Source organism: Argopecten irradians, chromosome 11 (genome assembly GCF_041381155.1).
Source record: "Argopecten irradians isolate NY chromosome 11, Ai_NY, whole genome shotgun sequence".
Classification (NCBI taxonomy): domain Eukaryota; kingdom Metazoa; phylum Mollusca; class Bivalvia; order Pectinida; family Pectinidae; genus Argopecten; species Argopecten irradians.
This window is the reverse complement of record NC_091144.1, coordinates 42,649,082-42,672,547: the sequence shown is the minus strand read 5'-3', so window position 1 is coordinate 42,672,547 and position 23,466 is coordinate 42,649,082. Positions and strand designations below refer to the sequence as shown.

General features: G+C 36.4%; 1 protein-coding gene across 2 annotated transcripts in view; it reads left to right on the top strand.

The window, feature by feature from the left end:
- Positions 1-23,466, top strand: part of LOC138335610 (fibroblast growth factor receptor-like 1) — a 153,008-nt gene that overhangs the window by 73,238 nt on the left and 56,304 nt on the right. The window lies entirely within an intron of this gene.

Genomic DNA, 23,466 nt, shown 5'->3' with positions numbered 1-23,466 from the left:
TACCATGGTTTCTGGTCTGCGTGAGTTAGGTACCATGGTGTCTGGTAGGTACCATGGTTTCTGGTCTGTGTGAGTTAGGTACCATGGTTTCTGGTCTGCGTGAGTTAGGTACCATGGTGTCTGGTAGGTACCATGGTTTCTGGTCTGCGTGAGTTAGGTACCATGGTGTCTGGTAGGTACCATGGTTTCTGGTCTGTGTGAGTTAGGTACCATGGTGTCTGGTAGGTACCATGGTTTCTGGTCTGCGTGAGTTAGGTACCATGGTGTCTGATCTGTGTGAGTTCGGTACCATGGTTTCTGGTCTGCGTGAGTGTAGGTACCATGGTGTCTGATCTGTGTGAGTTAGGTACCATGGTTTCTGGTCTGCGTGAGTTAGGTACCATGGTTTCTGGTCTGCATGAGTTAGGTACCATGGTGCCTGATCTGTGTGAGTTAGGTACCATGGTTTCTGGTCTGCGTGAGTTAGGTACCATGGTTTCTGGTCTGCGTGAGTTAGGTACCATGGTTTCTGGTCTGCGTGAGTTAGGTACCATGGTTTCTGGTCTGCGTGAGTTAGGTACCATGGTGTCTGATCTGTGTGAGTTAGGTACCATGGTTTCTGGTCTGCGTGAGTTAGGTACCATGGTTTCTGGTCTGCGTGAGTTAGGTACCATGGTTTCTGGTCTGCGTGAGTTAGGTACCATGGTGTCTGATCTGCGTGAGTTAGGTACCATGGTTTCTGGTCTGCGTGAGTTAGGTACCATGGTTTCTGATCTGCGTGAGTTAGGTACCATGGTTTCTGGTCTGCGTGAGTTAGGTACCATGGTGTCTGATCTGTGTGAGTTAGGTACCATGGTTTCTGATCTGTGTGAGTTAGGTACCATGGTTTCTGGTAGGTACCATGGTGTCTGATCTGTGTGAGTTAGGTACCATGGTGTCTGGTGAGGTACCATGGTGTCTGGTCTGCGTGAGTTAGGTACCATGGTTTCTGGTCTGCGTGAGTTAGGTACCATGGTTTCTGGTCTGCGTGAGTTAGGTACCATGGTGTCTGATCTGTGTGAGTTAGGTACCATGGTGTCTGGTCTGTGTGAGTTAGGTACCATGGTGTCTGGTCTGCGTGAGTTAGGTACCATGTTTCTGGTCTGCGTGAGTTAGGTACTATGGTTTCTGGTCTGTGTGAGTTAGGTACCATGGTGTCTGGTCTGCGTGAGTTAGGTACCATGGTTTCTGGTCTGCGTGAGTTAGGTACCATGGTTTCTGGTCTGCATGAGTTAGGTACCATGGTGTCTGATCTGCGTGAGTTAGGTACCATGGTTTCTGGTCTGTGTGAGTTAGGTACTATGGTGTCTGATCTGTGTGAGTTAGGTACCATGGTGTCTGATCTGCGTGAGTTAGGTACCATGGTTTCTGGTCTGTGTGAGTTAGGTACCATGGTTTCTGGTCTGTGTGAGTTAGGTACCATGGTGTCTGATCTGTGTGAGTTAGGTACCATGGTGTCTGGTCTGTGTGAGTTAGGTATCATGGTTTCTGGTAGGTAGAATGGTTTCTGGTCTGCGTGAGTTAGGTACCATGGTTTCTGGTCTGCATGAGTTAGGTACCATGGTTTCTGGTCTGTGTGAGTTAGGTACCATGGTTTCTGGTAGGTACCATGGTGTCTGGTCTGTGTGAGTTAGGTACCATGGTGCCTGGTCTGTGTGAGTTAGGTACCATGGTTTCTGGTCTGTGTGAGTTAGGTACCATGGTGTCTGGTCTGTGTGAGTTAGGTACCATGGTGTCTGGTCTGTGTGAGTTAGGTACCATGGTGTCTGGTCTGTGTGAGTTAGGTACTATGGTGTCTGATCTGTGTGAGTTAGGTACTATGGTGTCTGATCTGTGTGAGTTAGGTACCATGGTGTCTGATCTGCGTGAGTTAGGTACCATGGTTTCTGGTCTGCGTGAGTTAGGTACCATGGTTTCTGGTCTGCGTGAGTTAGGTACCATGGTTTCTGGTCTGCGTGAGTTAGGTACCATGGTTTCTGGTCTGCGTGAGTTATGTACCATGGTTTCTGGTCTGCGTGAGTTAGGTACCATGGTTTCTGGTCTGCGTGAGTTAGGTACCATGGTTTCTGGTCTGCGTGAGTTATGTACCATGGTTTCTGGTCTGCGTGAGTTAGGTACCATGGTTTCTGGTCTGCGTGAGTTAGGTACCATGGTTTCTGGTCTGCGTGAGTTATGTACCATGGTTTCTGGTCTGCGTGAGTTAGGTACCATGGTTTCTGGTCTGCGTGAGTTAGGTACCATGGTTTCTGGTCTGCGTGAGTTAGGTACCATGGTTTCTGGTCTGCGTGAGTTAGGTACCATGGTTTCTGGTCTGCGTGAGTTAGGTACCATGGTTTCTGGTCTGCGTGAGTTAGGTACCATGGTTTCTGGTCTGCGTGAGTTAGGTACCATGGTTTCTGGTCTGCGTGAAATAGGTCCCATGGTTTCTGGTCTGCGTGAGTTAGGTACCATGGTTTCTGGTCTGCGTGAGTTATGTACCATGGTTTCTGGTCTGCGTGAGTTATGTACCATGGTTTCTGGTCTGCCTGAGTTAGGTACCATGGTTTCTGGTCTGCGTGAGTTAGGTACCATGGTTTCTGGTCTGCGTGAGTTAGGTACCATGGTTTCTGGTCTGCGTGAGTTAGGTACCATGGTGTCTGATCTGTGTGAACCTTACACATGGAGTCACAGTGTACACATACCAGGCTTTGTAAACATTGCGATCACATCACATGAAAACATCTTTGTAGCAGAAATTCTCTAACATCGTGTGTGTCATACCATGTAAAAGCATGGTTTTATTATCAATTTTTGTTTCGGTTGAGTTTATTTCATAATTTGATTGGTAAAACCTTGGAATGGTATTTGGGTTGTTTTACCATTTGACCATCTGTACTTGTTATCTTGGTGGAACTGAGCTGTTTCACTTTCTCATTAGTTGATGAAAGATAGCACAGCTTGTGTTTATATGTACTGTATGGTTTAGTGGGTATATAAACACACCAGATATATGCCCTTGAAATCATGAAACCTAATTACACATGTCAATGTGCCCAATACATCCTGCCATAATACCATATAGAACCCAGCTGGTTTTTAGATACCACCACAGTCAAAAACATTGATGTCTCCAATATTCTGTTGAAATCTCCCTTTGCTTTTTGATTAAAAATAAAATGGTTCCTAAAAAAAATGCGTTTGTAAAATGTTTCAAATCTCCAATTTTCAAAATATGATATAAATATAATTGATAGCTAGTACTTGTTAAAAATGTTTCCTGACCATTTTTCCAACTTTGTCTTTGTTAACACATGGCTTGTAATGGACACAAGTTGGTGACACAAGCAGGCTCATCTCCATGCATAATTTATGCAAGTGATGCTGTTAGGAGAATGGATGACATTGACGATCGGTGAATCAGGCTGAATCAGAATGGGGACCATGTTTATGATTCAGCTGCGGTCAGAAGTATGCCCCTCTAGGCAGGAGAGGAATCCCAGATAGATTTAATCACAGTGGATAGTTTCCCTTATTGCAGGCTACTGTACATGTAGATGAGGCAACATTGGCAAAAGATTTATTTTCACTTTAACTAGCCATGACTCAAAACTCACCAAAAATCGCCTGAGCAAAAATTGTACAGGGCACTATATCGGGCATTCTGCATGGTGGCTCTAATCAGATTGATTATTCCGTCCATTGGAACAGTGTACATGATTACACCATATTTACACAAGATGCCATATATGTTAATGCACTACAGCTGCTTTTGTTCTTGCTTCGGAGTTGGCTGTATAAATTAATTTTGAATATTTAATTCAAATTTTCCATGATTCATGAATAGAGAATCTGTCAATAGGTTTAAGTTCATTTTCTCTTTGGCTTAAAAAATTATAATGATAAAAATGAAAAAAAAATCTGAACTAGTACAGAAATATTTAAATTAAGAGAGAAAACATTCCATCGGTTAGAGAATATACATATTTTAATTTAACATGGTACATGTAATTATATTTGCTTATATGGATCCAAAATAAGATTTAAGGAATTAAGGTTCATCTTTCCATTAAAATGTGAAGTGTTGTCCCATTTCAGCTATGTTTGTGGGTTGGTTCAGACTAGGTTTGAACCTAGAGCCCATATGTCAATCTATTTTATCACTTGGATGCTTCACATAAAAGACATTGTGTTCCTTTGATATTCATAAGTATGACACTATATTTAATGCCAAATGTTAAGAAATATGACAAGATCCGTTCACTGCATAGGTAACTGTACATATTAGCTTTGAGATGTAAGGACACAGAATCTTTTCCTTGTATGAAACATGTTTTGGAAGCGATACGAAGTCATCACCCTCAGGCGAAAAATGTTTTTGCTTTTTACATGCTATGAGTCACGTTGATTAGAATGTAGGTTGTTTGGTGACTTAAACAGGGGGTGTTATGTAGCTTCTTACTGACTGACGAAACAAACAATTCTAATTGTGTCGATATTTATAATAACAATGTAATATATAAGATTGAAAGAAAATTGTTTGTAAATCATTGTTTGACATTTTAAAATAAGTAATTATAGAATGAAATATATATCTACATTAGCTAGGATTTAGTCACTGTTATAAATGATTTTCTATGTAATCAAGGTTAGGACAGCATTTCTGTCAGGAAGATATCAGGGAAATAATTTTTCAAGGATTCATGCTCTGTCTTACACTGGGAATGAGAGTAGTTCATGGTGTGAGTGATGGGCACCTGTCACTATGGTGATATGTACTGGTCACTGCCCTAACTGGTTTGTCATTTCTCTTAATGCACTGTGACCACATCTTGGTAAATGTTCCACGATTTTGACATCACATTAAAGTAAAAAACTTAAAAGTATGAAACATCATTAATCATTTTATATAGTTGTACAAGACTGTGCTTATTGCTTTGTCTTTTTTACATCGAGTAAAAAACAGACATTATTCACATAAGAAAAATAGATTTAGAGATATCAAAATGTTGGGATATTTACTGAAATATTGAAGAGAAATGATGGTATATAAATAGACAGATTGACCAAATGCTAGTATAGGTCAATATTCAATAAAATATCAATAATCTGGAGTGAGCATGAAAACCAGAGGTGATAGCACTGTAATTAAAGGGTTTAAAGATAGACTGTTTCAGGGCTGCTTTTGACAACTGAAACTAATGTTGAGTTCAACATATCTTGTTGTTTTGTTGACCTGAAATGTTAATGTCTGAAGCTCCTAAATGCTTGATTGCAATTAACTTGTTACTTGGAAATGAAATAACAGCAGAGCTAAATGAAATGAAAAAAAACCCCTGCAGAGCTATTGAATGAAATAAAAATAGAAAATAATTGCAGAGCTAAATGAAATGAAGAAAACAACTGCAGAGCTAATAAACAAATGAAAAAAAATGCAGAACCAAATAAAATAAACAAAAAATTGCAGAGCTAAATAAAATGAAAAAACAACAACAACTGCAGAGCTAAATAAAATGAAAAAAAAAACCTGCAGAGCTAAATAAAATGGAAATAAAATTTGCAGAGCTAAATGAAATGAAAAAAACACCTGCAGAGCTAGATAAAATGAAAAAAAAACTGCAGAGCTAAATAAAATGAAAAAAAAATGCAGAGCTAAATAAAATAGCAGATAAATGTAGTGTTGGATGATTGTTCCGACCAAACTGTCAACATTCTGATTTCCGGTTTGAGATACTTTAAATACCTTCTAAAATGAAAAGTAATTCTTCCAGAATCTCTAAAATATTTTTTTTTGCTTTTCAAATGGTAAAGATCAGCAAAATTACAGATACTCTCAGAAAATGAATCTGTTTCAATAAACAATGCTGATTTTGTTTTCTTTTTTAAAGATGCTCCAACTCTGCCGAATGGTATTTTTTCTCTATCAAAAACAGGAGCAGACGATTTAGTATTTTTCTTCAGTTACAAAAGTTGCTTACTTACACCATTATCACCATTGAAAAGTTTAAGCTTCTAATTTTACTTCAAGATGAAAATATTAAAATTCATTAATTGCATCCCGAAAAAAATTCCATGGCATTATGTTCTATATGGAATAAAATTGTGATACATGATTAAACACAAATTCTTGTTCAAACGATGAGTATTGTTTATAAAAATGTCGGCGGTGGAGGATATTAAAAAATAACTAGATATTCTATATTTTCATTTTTTTACATCATTTTCACATATAAATCAATCTTTTGACCTTTCAAATACACAAATAAATATAAACACATATGCTTTTTAATTTTGATTTTAAATTTTTTATGCACAATTAATATCTTTCTTAACGATAATAATTGATATAATTTGAATTCATTTTGAATAAGAAATCATTAAAGCTCAAATTGAAATTAATATCATGTTCAGAGTATTTTGTTGAGTCTGCATTAAGAGGATTAGATTAGAACAACTAGATATCACTATCTTACTGACAAGTTTGCCGTTCTGTTATATATGCTAATGAGTTTATTTCCATTTATGATTCGGCATTATTATTATTCACATTTGTGTTAGTTGATGTCCCAGACATTGTGTACACCAAAAACATTGATCAACTCGATAGATGGCTTAGCATGTAGAATTACTAATAAAAAATGTGTAATAATGTGTGGAGTAAACTATATAAGTCAAACTTTGATGATGAAATCAGCAACTTTGTTGTAAAATGGTAAAACAATGGATATAAGGTACATGGATCACTCAGGGTGGATGGACATTTTTTATGTGAAATACAATTGATATTTTAATAAAAGTCTCATGCTTTTGATGTTTAATTCCTTTGATGTATGTAACACATTTGTTGATAATTTGCCTAGTTAGCCTGGGAGAGATAGGATCCTGTGCTGACAGGTGATGATTGGTTTACAAATTCTTTCACCTGATCAGATTTGGACAATAATAAGGCCATCAATAAATCCCTTAAGGGACCAGAACCTTGTCCACCTCAGGTCATCCCTTTTCTCCATAAAACCTGTCTTTAAGGCTCAAGGAAATCAATTAACCTGTTGTATTGTTAAACCCTTCAGGGGATTCCTGATTCTGTTTTTTGAAAGTCAGTGGCCTGAGACACATGTCATGTATAATGACACCATGCACTGTTTGTAGTTATACATCAAATACCTTATTTTCAATTTCTGATTTCTACAAAAAGTTTAGTTTTTACAATTTCATTATTTTCTGTTACAAAATGAGTACAAAATATATTTATTCTTAAGATTAAAATCTGGTTCAGTAATGGTATTACCACACAGAGAACAGGAACAATTAAACTAAAGCAAAATAATTCACAAATATAGCTCAAAAACTGTACAAAAGTGGTAGATACAAAGATAAAAAGGACAAACAAACAGTAATGAGCCGCCCTGGCCGGAGGGTGGAGTTGTGGTAGGCCTGTCGTAGGCCCTGATAATGTATTGGGATTGGAGAGGTGTATATCAGCTACTACCTGTCTGATTAGTAAACATTGGTTAATGCTCTTGGCTTGGGCAAACAGACAAGACAGGTTTGAAATATTAGGAACCAGCAACATAGATAATTGTATGCAGGGATTTGTATACAGTGTGCAGGGCCAGGACATTAATTACATGTGTAGTATGCAAGGTTGGGGACTCTAATGACCTAAAAGGAAAGAAACATCAAACAAACCAATAAATATATACACATTAATCATATTGAATTTTGTTCACTTTAAATATGCACAGATATGTTTCTTATAATAAAAAAAAAACACTTTGTGTGCATTATTTCAACTTTGTGTTTGAAATTATATTTGAGCCGATTAAAATTAGTAAAACTTTCAGAATATTGTATCATTCATCAACTAATAATTATTTTTAGGTCATCTGACCCGAAGGGTCAGGATGACCTATAGTCATCATGTTTCGTCCGTCGTTGTCCGCCGTGCGCCGTGCGTTAACTTTTCACATTTTGAACTTCTTCTCAAGTTCTACCGGTGCAATTTGTCTGAAACTTGCATGAAATGATCCTGACATGGTCCCGACAAAGTGTTGTTATTTTTCGGGTCAATCCGAAATCCAAGATGGCTGCCACAGCCGCCATCTTGAAAACACATTTTGAACTTCTTCTCAAGTTCTACCGGTGCGATTTGACTGAAACTTGCATGAAATGATCCTGACATAATCCCAACAAAGTGTTGTTATTTTTCGGGTCGATCCGAAATCCAAGATGGCCACCACAGCCGCCATCTTGAAAACACATTTTGAACTTCTTCTCAAGTTCTACCGGTGCGATTTGGCTGAAACTTTCATGAAATGATCCTGACATGGTCCCGACAAAGTGTTGTTATTTTTCGGGTCGATCCGAAATCCAAGATGGCCGCCACAGCCGCCATCTTGAAAACACATTTTGAACTTCTTCTCAAGTTCTATCGGTGCGATTTGGCTGAAACTTGCATGAAATGATCCTGACATGGTCCCGACAAAGTATTGTTACATCTCTGGTTGATCACAAATCGAAGATGGCTACCATGACACTATATCTAATTAATTTCCTATATGTTAAGGCCCTTGGGCCTCTTGTTTGAAATAAAATTTGTTGAAAGAAATTGAAAATGATCCTGACATGGTCCTGACAAAGTGACACCAAATATAATTAATTTTACTATTGCCAAGGTAGTCAGATGACCATTAAGGCCCTTTGGGCCTCTTGTTATTTGTTTTCATACTTAATCCAACTTTCTGATTGGCATATTCTTTTTCTTCATACTACTACTATTTGGTAAATTGAGTTCTTTTAAATTAAAGATTACAAAACATTAAAGCAGATTCCAATCATTATGGATGATAGACTTACTAAAGTCCCTGTAAATACTGAGTTTTGTTTAGAGCCGTGAGCAGCTGACTGGGAGACATGACAGGATGTTGTGTTAGCCTCTGACTATGTCTCAGTGTGAATCAGTACTTAATGCTCCTTTCTGTGTGATTGAACACTTTCCAGATTCAATAAAAAAACACCACAAAAAACACATTTTCCTGTAATTTTTCACAAATCTGAAAATGTTTCCCATTATTTTTTATATTGAAAGGGAATGAAGCATTCAAACAAAGACATGTATGGGATGATAGACCTGATTATATGTGGTGGTCTCTAGGGACGGCAATTCACAGTCCATATGTGTTCCATGTTGGCAATTTGTCATTATTTGACGTCAAACCACTGGGGCACTTCTCAGTGTAGTCCTTGATGCCTGTACCATATACTTTTCAAATGAGAAATCTTCCAAAATCATAAAAATTACACAAAGAAAAATTGAATATCTCCTTCCAAAATGAAAAAATGGACTAAAATAATGATCAGCGTGTTGCCAAACCTGAGACATCTGCTGGGCAAAAATATCAAAACATGTCTAATGGTTGTACACGATAAGGAGTGTTGGTACATTCCTACGTAACTAGAAGGGGATGCCAGGTATTAAACGCCTGCTACCAGTATCTGTTGTTTCTTCACAAAGGTGTTCAAGGACTAGGCAATGTCCTCAAAGATTGCTTTAAAAACATGTTTCTTTATCTTACCTATTCTCCTTTATATATAAGACATTCTAAGACCATTGATATTCTAGGATTAAGTAGAATTGTCTGTTTTCACCATCTGATGAATCATTATAAACCAACTCCTACAAACTTTGTGGTAGATTGTCTCATCTAGATTTTAATATCTATTGATTTAACTGTTACCCTTCTTTTTAATTGCTGTGAATTACAACAGACAAAATTAAGGGCTGAATATAGTGTTATACATCCCTCTGGGATCTCTTGTTGGTGTATTTTTAGCCCACCATCATCAGATGGTGGGCTATTCAAATCGCCTTTCGTCCGTGGTCCGTCGTCCGTCCGTCCTTCCGTCCGTCCGTCCGTCCTTCCGTCCGTCCGTCCGTCCGTCCGTCCGTTAACAATTCTTGTTACCGCTATTTCTCTAAAAGTACTGAAGGGATCTTTCTCAAATTTCATATGTAGGTTCCCCTAGGACCCTAGTTGTGCATATTGTATTTTGGGACTGATCGGTCAACAAGATGGCCGCCAGGCAGCCATCTTGGATTTTGATAGTTAAAGTTTGTTACCGCTATTTCTCAGAAAGTACTGAAGGGAACTTTCTCAAATTTCATATGTAGGTTCCCCTAGGACCCTAGTTGTGCATATTGCATTTTGGGACTGATCGGTCAACAAGATGGCCGACCAGCCGCCATCTTGGATTTTGATAGTTAAAGTTTGTTACGGCTAATTCTCAGAAAGTACTGAAGGGATCTTTCTCAAATTTCATATGTAGGTTCCCCTAGGACCCTAGTAGTGCATATTGCATTTTGGGACTGATCGGTCAACAAGATGGCCGACCAGCCGCCATCTTGGATTTTGATAGTTAAAGTTTGTTACGGCTAATTCTCAGAAAGCACTGAAGGGATCTTTCTCAAATTTCATATGTAGGTTCCCCTAGGACCCTAGTTGTGCATATTGTATTTTGGGACTGATCTGTCAACAAGATGGCCGCCAGGCAGCCATCTTGGATTTTGATAGTTAAAGTTTGTTACCGCTATTTCTCATAAAGTATTGAAGGGATCTTTCTCAAATTTCATATGTAGGTTCCCGTAGGACCCTAGTTGTGCATATTGCATTTTGGGACTGATCGGTCAACAAGATGGCCGACCAGCCGCCATCTTGGATTTTGATAGTTAAAGTTTGTTACTGCTAATTCTCAGAAAGTACTGAAGGGATCTTTCTCAAATTTCATATGTAGGTTCCCCTAGGACCCCAGTTGTGCATATTGCATTTTGGGACTGATCAGTCAACAAGATGGCCGCCAGGTAGCCATCTTGGATTTTGATAGTTAAAGTTTGTTACCGCTATTTCTCAGAAAGCACTGAAGGGATCTTTCTCAAATTTCATATGTAGGTTCCCCTAGGACTCCAGTTGTGCATATTGCATTTTGGGACTGATCGGTCAACAAAATGGCCGACCGGTAGCCATCTTGGATTTTGATAGTTAAAGTTTGTTACCGCTATTTCTCAGAAAGTATTGAAGGGATTGTTCTCAAATATCTTATGTAGGTTCCTCTAGGACCCTAGTTCTGCCTATTGCATTTTGCGACCACCATCTTGGATTTTGATAGTTTAAAGTTTGAAAAGCAGAAAAAAGAAGTGTAAGTTTGAAAAGCTGAGAAAAGATCCCTCTTTCATTTGTCAGACATAGATCAATCTTTGGTGGGCGCCAAGATCCCTCTGGGATCTCTTGTTATAGTTTGCTGGAATGTCATAGAAGACACCCAAATATGGTTTTCTGTTGTTGATCTCGATCCATCAAAGAAAACTTAGTAACCTAATACTAGCTATATAAAATTACATATCCTAATACTAGCTATATAAAATTACATATCCTAAAACTAGCTATATAAAATTACATATCCTAATACTAGCTATATAAAATTACATATCCTAAAACTAGCTATATAAAATTACATGTCCTAATACTAGCTATATAAAATTACATATCCTAATACTAGCTATATAAAATTACATATCCTAAAACTAGCTATATAAAATTACATATCCTAAAACTAGCTATATAAAATTACATATCCTAATACTAGCTATATAAAATTACATATCCTAAAACTAGCTATATAAAATTACATATCCTAAAACTAGCTATATAAAATTACATATCCTAAAACTAGCTATATAAAATTACATATCCTAATACTAGCTATATAAAATTACATATCCTAAAACTAGCTATATAAAATTACATATCCTAATACTAGCTATATAAAATTACATATCCTAAAACTAGCTATATAAAATTACATATCCTAATACTAGCTATATAAAATTACATATCCTAAAACTAGCTATATAAAATTACATATCCTAAAACTAGCTATATAAAATTACATATCCTAATACTAGCTATATAAAATTACATATCCTAAAACTAGCTATATAAAATTACATAACCTAATACTAGCTATATAAAATTACATATCCTAAAACTAGCTATATAAAATTACATATCCTAATACTAGCTATATAAAATTACATATCCTGATACTAGCTATATAAAATTACATATCCTAATACTAGCTATATAAAATTACATATCCTGATACTAGCTATATAAAATTACATATCCTAAAACTAGCTATATAAAATTACATATCCTGATACTAGCTATGTAAAATTACATATCCTAATACTAGCTATATAAAATTACATATCCTAATACTAGCTATATAAAATTATATATCCTAAAACTAGCTATATAAAATTACATATCCTAATACTGGCTATATAAAATTACATATCCTAATACTAGCTATATAAAATTACATATCTTAAAACTAGCTATATAAAATTACATATCCTAATACTAGCTATATAAAATTACATATCCTAATACTAGCTGTATAAAATTTCATATCCTAATACTAGATATATAAAATTACATATTTAAGCTCTAACTCATCGATTTACGTTCATTCTCCACTAATTTGCATGTTTTCAGAAATGAAAACATATAATATGAAAATTGAAAACAAAGTTCTTATGTATTGTCATTTGTTTGGCAAATATCTCTTCTTTTTAAATCCAAAAGGGCTGGCTCCTATCTTTACTCAAAGAAAAGTTATAATTGTTAAAGTCAACCATCACATTTTTGTAAAGAACAGATACGTGACTTTGTTAAAATGAACTAAATTGAGGTTTGTCATTAGAAATGCCACAAAATATACACTTTTACTGAATTTTTGCTTTGGTTTTGGACTTTTCTTTCCATTCAAAGCCATTTGTCCGTCTCGAAAGCAACTTGTCTTTATCAATTGCAGTTACGAAAAGTTCATTTGTGAATATTGGTTTGTATGATTCATAAGTGTGTTCGAATAGTTTCATATAAAAATAGTACCAAAGTATTTTGTTTCTATATTTTTCCTTATCGTCAAACTGTACCTTTATCTGCATCAGTACATGTCAGTAATTTTGTATTTGTATAAATCACAAATTACTGTATAGGACATTAAAATCCTGCTTTAAACAGTAACGTATATGTTACAACATACTTAATATATGACTGTAGAAATCTGACAGGATTATTATGTTTTTCTGTTTCATAAATTCGTCAAAAGGCATCAAAGAAAACGTACTTTTCAGTGGTTTCACTTCTCTGCAATACTTAAGATGATGTTTGCCTAAATTAGCAGTAATAACGTATCTGTTCTCTTGGTATATGTCTTTATGAAGTATTAGAAAATAAACGAATTCAATAACACGAATCTGCTTCAAAACTTGTAGTCAAAACTATAACATCGAAATTATCAAACGATAGATCAAAACTATTGAAAACGGCGTCAATGAAGAGATGATTATGTTTGTACCATATTGGTAATGTATCTGTCTACACCGATTTCCATTGATTGCGGATGGTTTCATCGTTCTTGTCATTTAATAAAAAACGACCCGCACGGCTGAGAGATAGATGTGATAACTCAGGATAAACAGTTCGTCTGATATTATTGGCCAACGAAACCTCACTTGTCCTTTGTTGATGTTTTTTGACATGAAGAAAAGGAATAATTCATTCTCATTGTCCTCGCCTTCCTTCACCTGAGAAACCTATCAGTCTACGTCATACTTGATTGCCACAAACAACCCTAAACTTACATTTTCTGACCATATCTAGTCTGAAACAAACTGCTACAAATGAAACCAAGTTCACTCAAATTAAGGTCTACGTACAAAAGTACAGATCCGTTACCAAATATGACAGGTACGTTACCAAATAAACAGATACGTTATTTCATGTTTATATATCACATTACCGTATCATTAAATAAGTATAACAAACATTCTAACAATATCTGGCTATAAAATGTATTTGAATTCGTCGATGTAACAGTATTTTTATTAGTTTTACACTAAATATTAGAGTTAACGGTACATCTTTCATCAAACAGATACGTGATCTTTTATACCAGATACGTTACTATATTGATATGTGATTTATACATTTAACAAGTAATTATATACCTAATAACTTAATCAATACAGCTAACTAGTGTTAGAAATCACGTGATTATTATCAGAAATGTATATATATGTTACTATCTACAGGTATATACTAAAGGAAAGTAAAGATTTTTCTTATTTCGAGTTTCCCAACACTGACAACACAACAAATCTTCCCGCTTGTAAGCTAATTTCGAATGTTTTATGACAAGCGTGAGAATTTCTGTCGATATGGGTATTTTTCCATAACGTATCTGTCGGTACGTACTGACCGACACTAGCCCCTCTCATCATTTAAATGACACCGTGTGACTTTTCGACCAAACCACAATCATTGTAACACTTAGTATTCTATACTTTTCAAACTGTGATGTGAATTTATCTCTGTGGGATAGTGGCATCTTAGGTAATCAAGTATATAATAGTAACGTATCTGTTGATGTAGTTGCGTAAAATGTATATTTTCAAGATTAGATCGCACCTGTCCATTTAATTGTTAATGGATGTGTCCACGTCATAAAGGTAAATGTTAGTATACATATTAAAGTTCATTATCACGAGAAAAACGTGGACATTTGATAATACATTAATTGTGTACATGATTTTATTTGTTTGTAACGTATCTGCCAGCATAGTTTGTGACAATGATAAAATGAGTTATATAAAAAATATCTAAGCATTTTGTGTGCCAATACTTGTCTATTTTCATTGCGTATGCTAATATCTATGATATGATAGAAAAAAAATGTAACATTTACCCATTTCCTTAGTCACAGTTGATTTATGAAATACATTATAGCTTAAGAGGACAGTCGAAATTCGTCACGAGAGCCATATTTAATGTGATGATGAGAAAAATCTTAATTGGTCAGAGGAACAACACTTGATTATTTTCGAAGATCAATCAATATATTTTACGCGTGAAACAAACATGATATACAAACATGATTTTTAAGTCCCGATATTGATAGAGGACACTTAATAATGGAATTTGTACATTTAGTGGAGAATGAACGTTTAGTTTTAGTTTGGCCTGATCCTAAATAAATTGGTTAAGGCGCTCGCCTTTCACCTAGCCGGCCAGGCTTCGATCCCCGGCACGGATGTGAAAAGGTCAGGGGTCACCTGCCCGATCATGTGGGTTTTCTCCGGGCATTCCGGTTTCATCCCACACAAAGACCCCTCGCATGCTTACATCCGGGCCATCACATCGAGAGTGATTCACATACGTTGTATAACTTGTTTCTCAATCGATGTAAGATAAATAAAGTTTATATTTATATATTACATCTATATGGGGGATCTTTTGTTACTGTAATTTGGTTTTCAGTATTGCTAAGGAGAGCTCTTCAGCATGAAGGTACAAAATGGTGACGCATCATAATGTGCAATAATGCAGATTTCTTTTATTTATGGATGAGATGACAGCTATTCTAAATGACATCAAAATGTTTAGACTGTAGAAAATTAGGTTATATTAACACAGACTCATCATCATCTTACCCAGCGAAGTCTCTTGGGATATGGACATAGAAATGTTTTATGTTCAAAATGTGATGAATCGTCTTTGAGTTTTGGATTTCAAATTACCTAAATCTCATAGGTTCCACCAAACCTATGGCGATAGGGGGCAGTTAAACAATCACACATCATTTATTCTAGTTAAATCCACCAGGGGCATATCCTCGCACCAGTCTGGGCCAGATTTCATAGCTTTTTTCTGAGTTGCTCAGATCTTTTTCCTACTTTGGCTCATTTGAGGGCCATGAAATTGCTAGTTACCCGGGCCACGTGTCGACACGATCATAAAAATATCCCTTGGTTGTACTCTGTAAAAAATTAAGTGTGAAAAAGTACAATACACCAGATGGTTTAAGCCTTCACGGAAAAATGTTGACAGTTATAAAAGGCCGCCTCGGCAGTGGTAATGGTGCAAGTCACAAAAATCTCAGACTGAATGACTGACACGTCCCCTCTCGCCATGATTCTTCTTTTCAGTAAGATTTTAATGGCTTTACAGATTCAAAGTATCTTCTTTTCACTCATTTGGATGGATTTCAAGAAATCATTTGTTTGAAACTTTTTCTAATGATCGATTGATGATAGGAAACTGGAAAAGTCTTGATAATGATAAAAATTATATTGAAAATCCCCAGAAATCACAATTGAAAACATTATATGTATGTAAAAAAAATCTCTGAAATCCTAAATAAGAATGTAGTACTCTGTCCATTGGGCTATGTTATGTTTCAGAATTTGGTTTCCTACCTGAGGCTGACAACCAAGTCTGAACTAAAACTGTCAGTCAGGATGCATCTCAAAATTCAATAACTGTGGCCATGTCCTTATTTAGTCTCATTCTAACTCATGATCAGGAAGCTAACTTCATTTTAGGCGTTGGCATTTTTCTAGCTAGTTCAATAAATTAATATTCTGTTTCCATGGCATTGTAACCAGCCAGCTGTTCCATTTTCTTTTTTTTTTGTCCTAGTGGCCTCAGATTGTGAACACGTTCAAGCAAAATTCAAATGTTTGAACAAAAATTTGTTCCAAAAACATTTATGAAAAGGTTATTTCTGTATAATCTATAAAAAACACAAAATTGAAAATAATTTTAATGTATGTTTAACTAATTTGTATTGACTCGCATACTTTAAAAAAATACATCAAGGTGTTTATTGATTTTGAAATAAAATTATTAGGCAAATATGTTTTTTTAAACAATAATACAATTTAACAACCTTATAAGCATGTAGCCTTTAAAAGAAGTGAAAATGAAGTGTTATGGATATGAATTGTTTTATTGTCAGTACAATACTTGTAAACATGAATAGTCTGTTATGTTGTCAATAAATCTAAATCCTGCTCTGAACAAAGTGTTTGTCACAATGAAAAAATTTAAATTAGTAGCAGAAATATAGGAAGTGAAATTCTGAGACTAAATGATCTAGATGTATGAATATTGTATGATTGAGTAAAATTTTATCATGAGAAATCTGTTTCATGGTCAATTGAATTAAAGATTAAAAAATGTGAATAAATGGAGTAATACGATTTTACTGGAGTGTTCATTTCATATAAGATTTTACTGGAGTGTTCATTTCATATAAGATTTTACTGGAGTGTTCATTTCATATAAGATTTTACTGGAGTGTTCATTTCATATAAGATTTTACTGGAGTGTTCATTTCATATAAGATTTTACTGGAGTGTTCATTTCATATAAGATTTTATGAAACGATTTGAAGAAGTTTTTATTTTTGCATACCTTAGGGAGCTTCGAGATGAGTTTCATAAAATATCATATGAAATAAACACAAATTAAAGATACTTTTTATCACATATATTTGAGCTGGGAAATCAAATTAGTGAGGTCAAGGAAAGATCACATGATTTATATCTTACCATGTGTGAATAATAAAAAGAGAAGGCGTATTCTGTGTGGGGGTTTGTAAGGCTTTATTTAACATTAATCATGATTACTGTGTCTCTATAAATACCAATTAACTATTTAGAATGAGTTAAATAACTAAAGAAACACATGTACAAGTGAAATTTTCTTTAATTTCAAAGTTAGGTTATTAGATTTACTTAACAATAAGAATTGAATGTTTTTACAGAGGAAATACACCTTGTATATCTATGGCTTAATTAATCATTATGACATATGAAAAGATGATAAAACTGCTTGCTATTAATCAAAATATGATAAAACACTATAAATCACCCACACAGGCAGACGGGCTTGTTTTGGCCTTTTAGGTGAAATAAAATATTGAAGGGAAATGCATACTTGAGGATCATTAAGACTTAAATCAGTTTTAAAAGTCATGAAATTTGAGCTTAATTTTACATCTATTAGTGAATGAGGATAGTAGTGGCTACTTAAGTTTGTAGAGGTGGGCCTCGTAGCTCACTTCTCGGCTAATTGTCAGTTTACCTACAAACGCGGGGTAACAACATACCAACAAATGTTCTCTTGTCGTTAACCAGTGAAAGCTCTTTCAGGGATAATATATCCATTTAAACATCACCTGCTTCACAAAGTTTTTACATAGCATGCATCGCCTGGTGTCTACTGATAGAAAACCAACAAAACGCTGAAATCGGATAGCACTGAGAGAGGGTATAGGTCATGCTTCTATCTGTATAAGTAAGGCTGAGCACTGAGGGAGGGTACTGTAAATTGGGATATTTTTGATGTGGTCATATTTTGGCTTATTTGGCGTTTGGATCCAGAGCGCCAAAATTTAACACACCAAAATTTCACTTCTTTGGTATCGGGAGATAAAATTCAGGATCCAACGTTTTCCGACTTAGTGTTTAGGTTGTGTAATTCTATACCACTAAACAGCCGACTGGTGAAGAGCTGCAAATAATTATATATTGTACACATATAATAAAGGTATGTAAACAAATTAATGGGTATGTAGTGCTGTGACTCCGGTGAGATCCACGGTAACACACTGTATATATGTTTAGTCAGCTGAAAAGTAACATTTACCATTGATTACACCTGTTTGAGTTTTTCTTTCATTAAAATGTGTAAAAGCATGTATATATGTATGTGAGTATTTATCACTTCTATCGAAGACCAACATCTCAAAGGGTTGTCTCTGTATCAATATGGCTTCGAAAGTGATCACTTCGTTTTGTTAAGCCAAATTAGCAAGGTTTGTAATTTCATGACTTCGATCGTCAACATGTCGATTTTTGATCATCTGTCTTTATGATGAGTATGCGCCAAAATTTGACACGGAACACATGGAAACGCCAAATTTAAACACATCAAAATTTAACCACCCTATTTTGATGCAAAAGCGCCAAAATTTCCCAACAGCAAAATATCCCAATCTACAGTATATAGATCACAGTTGTTAAACACACCAAAATTTAACCACCCTATTTTGATGCAAAAGCGCCAAAATTTCCCGACAGCAAAATATCCCAATCTACAGTATATAGATCACATTTGTATAAGTAAGGCTGAGCACTGAGTGAGGGCCGAGCCAGCCTAGTAATAATATACCACTTGTACCCAGGACTAATGAGGCGCACACAAACTCCACTTTGTCTACCTAATGTTTTTGAAAAGTTTTTTTGGATAAGTATAACGCCTGATAATGTGATATCAGTGTCCACTTTGACAATTTGGTACATTGTTTGAGGACTCGGATAGTTTGTTTGTAGATACAGCTAAATAGGTGGTCCACTGAGAAGGTCCTTTACCCAACAATTCAATTGTCAAGTGTGATAAGCAGACCTTTCGGGGATAATTGATTTGTTCTTTAATTGTTTTCTGTTTATTTAGCCCAGGAGGTTAGTAAGTGCTTAGTTTTAGAGAAAATCTACAAGATAAATATTCTGTTTCTCTTGTTCACACTCCGGCTACGATATAAATATTCTGTTTCTCTTGTTCACACTCCGGCTACGATATAAATATTCTGTTTCTCTTGTTTACACTCCGGGTACAATATGAATATTCTGTTTCTCTTGTAAAATAATTTGTATATGAAGACATAAATGAGGAACAAGAGATGTGATCATGGGAAGGTCAAGATCTGATTCTGGCCTGATATTGACCACAGGACAAGGGCTGATTCTGGCCTGATACTGACCACAGGAGAAGGTCTGATTCTGGCCTGATATTGACCACAGGACAAGGGCTGATTCTGGCCTGATACTAACCACAGGAGAAGGTCTGATTCTGGCCTGATATTGACCACAGGACAAGGGCTGATTCTGGCCTGATACTGACCACAGGAGAAGGTCTGATTCTGGCCTGATATTGACCACAGGACAAGGGCTGATTCTGGCCTGATACTGACCACAGGAGAAGGTCTGATTCTGGCCTGATATTGACCATGGGACAAGGTCTGATTCTGGCCTGATACTGACCACAGGACAAGATCTGATTCTGGCCTGATACTGACCACAGGAGAAGGTCTGATTCTGGCCTGATATTGACCATGGGACAAGGTCTGATTCTGGCCTGATATTGACCACAGGACAAGATCTGATTCTGGCCTGATACTGACCACAAGACAAGGTCTGATTCTGGCCTGATATTGACCAGAGGACAAAGTCTGATTCTGGCCTGATACTGAACACAGGACAAGGTCTTATTCTGGCCTGATACTGACCATAGGACAAGGTCTGATTCTGGCCTGATATTGACCAGAGGACAAAGTCTGATTCTGGCCTGATATTGATCACAAGACAAGGTCTGATTTTGGCCTGGTATTGACCACAAGACAAGGTCTGATTCTGGCCTGATTCTGACCACAGCGCAAAGTCTGATTCTGGCCTGATACTGACTACTGGACAAGGTCTGATTCTGGCCTGATACTGACCATAGGACAAGGTCTAATTCTGGACTGATATTGATCACAGGACAAAGTCTGATTCTGGCCTGATACTGACCACAAGACAAGGTCTGATTCTGGCCTGATACTGACCACAAGACAAGGTCTGATTCTGGCCTGATACTGACTACTGGACAAGGTCTGATTCTGGCCCGATACTGACCATAGGACAAGGTCTAATTCTGGACTGATATTGATCACAGGACAAAGTCTGATTCTGGCCTGATATTGACCACATGGTCATTCTAGAGTTGTGGCCAGGATTTTAGCATTATTACACCCATGCTATACTTAAGAAGTGATATATATGCATACAAAATTACACCTTAAGCCAATCCTAACGAGTGTACAAAATGTGACAAGTTGTGGTGTGTTAGGATAGTCTTAGACAAATTTGGCATCAATTGAGATATTGAATAAATAAGATAACTTTTTTTGGGGGGGGAAATCAATTTGATTTAAATCTGAAATATTGATTATCATGTTTCTCAGAGCCAAATTTCTGTAGTAAATGCATTGATACAAAGGAAGAATGAGATAAATGTGACCCAATTAAGCTGTGAATAAGAAAGATAGGATATTGCTTTAGTTGATAGTGTGTGATGCAGACATACTGTTCCTGTCTACAATGGTAAATACATTACTGTGATGCCCAGGGGACTCAAACTTAATTTACAGACCACTTTAGATAATCATTCCCATACTGCACTAGGGCAGGGTCAGGGGTCAAATGAGGTATAACTGATTATAGAGGTAAACACTGGACAGAGTAAGTGGTGGGGCACTTTTTGACATGCTTAGTTTATTCCAGTACATAACATATGGTATAATTTAAATAGCAATTTCATATTTGTTCCATGTGAACCAAAAATTCCTTAAATACAGTCTAGTTTAGAATTCCTTACATAGAGTATGGTTTAGAATTTCGTGTTTGGTGATCTAGGTTTGGCTGGGGATTATAACAAGGAATTATTCAGAGTGGCTGTAGGAAAAACATATTTCTCTATCAAACTCCAAGATTGGTTTAATTTATTAGTTAAAAATGTTCTCAATATACATTATTGTATATCAGCTATTGGATTTTCAAAGAAAGTAATGTTCTACGCATAAATTTTATCTTAGAATTGTAAGCAAAACTGAAAATGCAGTAAACTTGATCAGCTGAGTGATGGACTGTAAGAGAACGGTCAGGGAGACTGTTTTCGTTAGAAACAGCTGAGTGATGAACTGTAAGAGAACGGTCAGGGAGACTGTTTTCATTAGGAACAGCTGAGTGATGAACTGTATTGGACTGTAAGAGAACGGTCAGGGAGACTGTTTTCATTAGAAACAGCTGAGTGATGAACTGTAAGAGAACGGTCAGGGAGACTGTTTTCATTAGGAACAGCTGAGTGATGAACTGTATTGGACTGTAAGAGAACGGTCAGGGAGACTGTTTTCATTAGAAACAGCTGAGTGATGAACTGTAAGAGAACGGTCAGGGAGACTGTTTTCATTAGGAACAGCTGAGTGATGAACTGTAAGAGAACGGTCAGGGAGACTGTTTTCATTAGGAACAGCTGAGTGATGAACTGTAAGAGAACGGTCAGGGAGACTGTTTTCATTAGGAACAGCTGAGTGATGAACTGTAACAAGAGAACGGTCAGGGAGACTGTTTTCATTAGGAACAGCTGAGTGATGAACTGTAAGAGAACGGTCAGGGAGACTGTTTTCATTAGGAACAGCTGAGTGATGAACTGTATTGGACTGTAAGAGAACGGTCAGGGAGACTGTTTTCATTAGAAACAGCTGAGTGATGAACTGTAAGAGAACGGTCAGGGAGACTGTTTTCGTTAGGAACAGCTGAGTGATGAACTGTAAGAGAACGGTCAGGGAGACTGTTTTCATTAGGAACAGCTGAGTGATGAACTGTAAGAGAACGGTCAGGGAGACTGTTTTCGTTAGGAACAGCTGAGTGATGAACTGTAAGAGAACGGTCAGGGAGACTGTTTTCATTAGGAACAGCTGAGTGATGAACTGTAACAAGAGAACGGTCAGGGAGACTGTTTTCATTAGGAACAGCTGAGTGATGAACTGTAAGAGAACGGTCAGAGAGACTGTTTTCGTTAGGAACAGCTGAGTGATGAACTGTAACAAGAGAACGGTCAGAGAGACTGTTTTCGTTAGGAACAGCTGAGTGATGAACTGTAAGAGAACGGTCAGGGAGACTGTTTTCATTAGAACAGCTGAGTGATGAACTGTAAGAGAACGGTCAGGGAGACTGTTTTCATTAGGAACAGCTGAGTGATGAACTGTAAGAGAACGGTCAGGGAGACTGTTTTCATTAGGAACAGCTGAGTGATGAACTGTAACAAGAGAACGGTCAGGGAGACTGTTTTCGTTAGGAACAGCTGAGTGATGAACTGTAACAAGAGAACGGTCAGGGAGACTGTTTTCATTAGGAACAGCTGAGTGATGAACTGTAAGAGAACGGTCAGGGAGACTGTTTTCATTAGGAACAGCTGAGTGATGAACTGTAAGAGAACGTTCAGAGAGACTTTTTTCGTCAGGAGCAAAGTATTTGGAGAAATATGGTTACATAGTATATGAGCTGTTCAAAAAGACTGACAGAATATGAAGTGTGTAATGGGAGAAATGTGGATCAAGTTTTTTTTGGAGTGCTTTGTTTACGTGGCTGATTCTGCTTGTTGTACTGATTGGCAGGTTCGCCAAGTTCTTACGGACACTTACATAAATCAGCCATCTTATTACTGTACTGTGACAGGCCATCTTAACAATATACTGTTGTTGTATGGCAGACAAAAACAAAACCCAGAAAACACTTTGAAAAGTAATACCTTACAATGTCATCAACTATTGCCTTTTTATAGAAATGGGTAGTTTACATACTTATAAAGCTGGAATATTTATTGGTCCATTTTAAAATGTTAGGTAAACAAACTACCAAGCTAATTGATATGTTTTTTTGGATGCAATGATATACCTCGTCCAACATAGTTTGTTATTATGAAAACAACCATGTAACTTTAATATGGAACATACCAGAAAATTGACCTT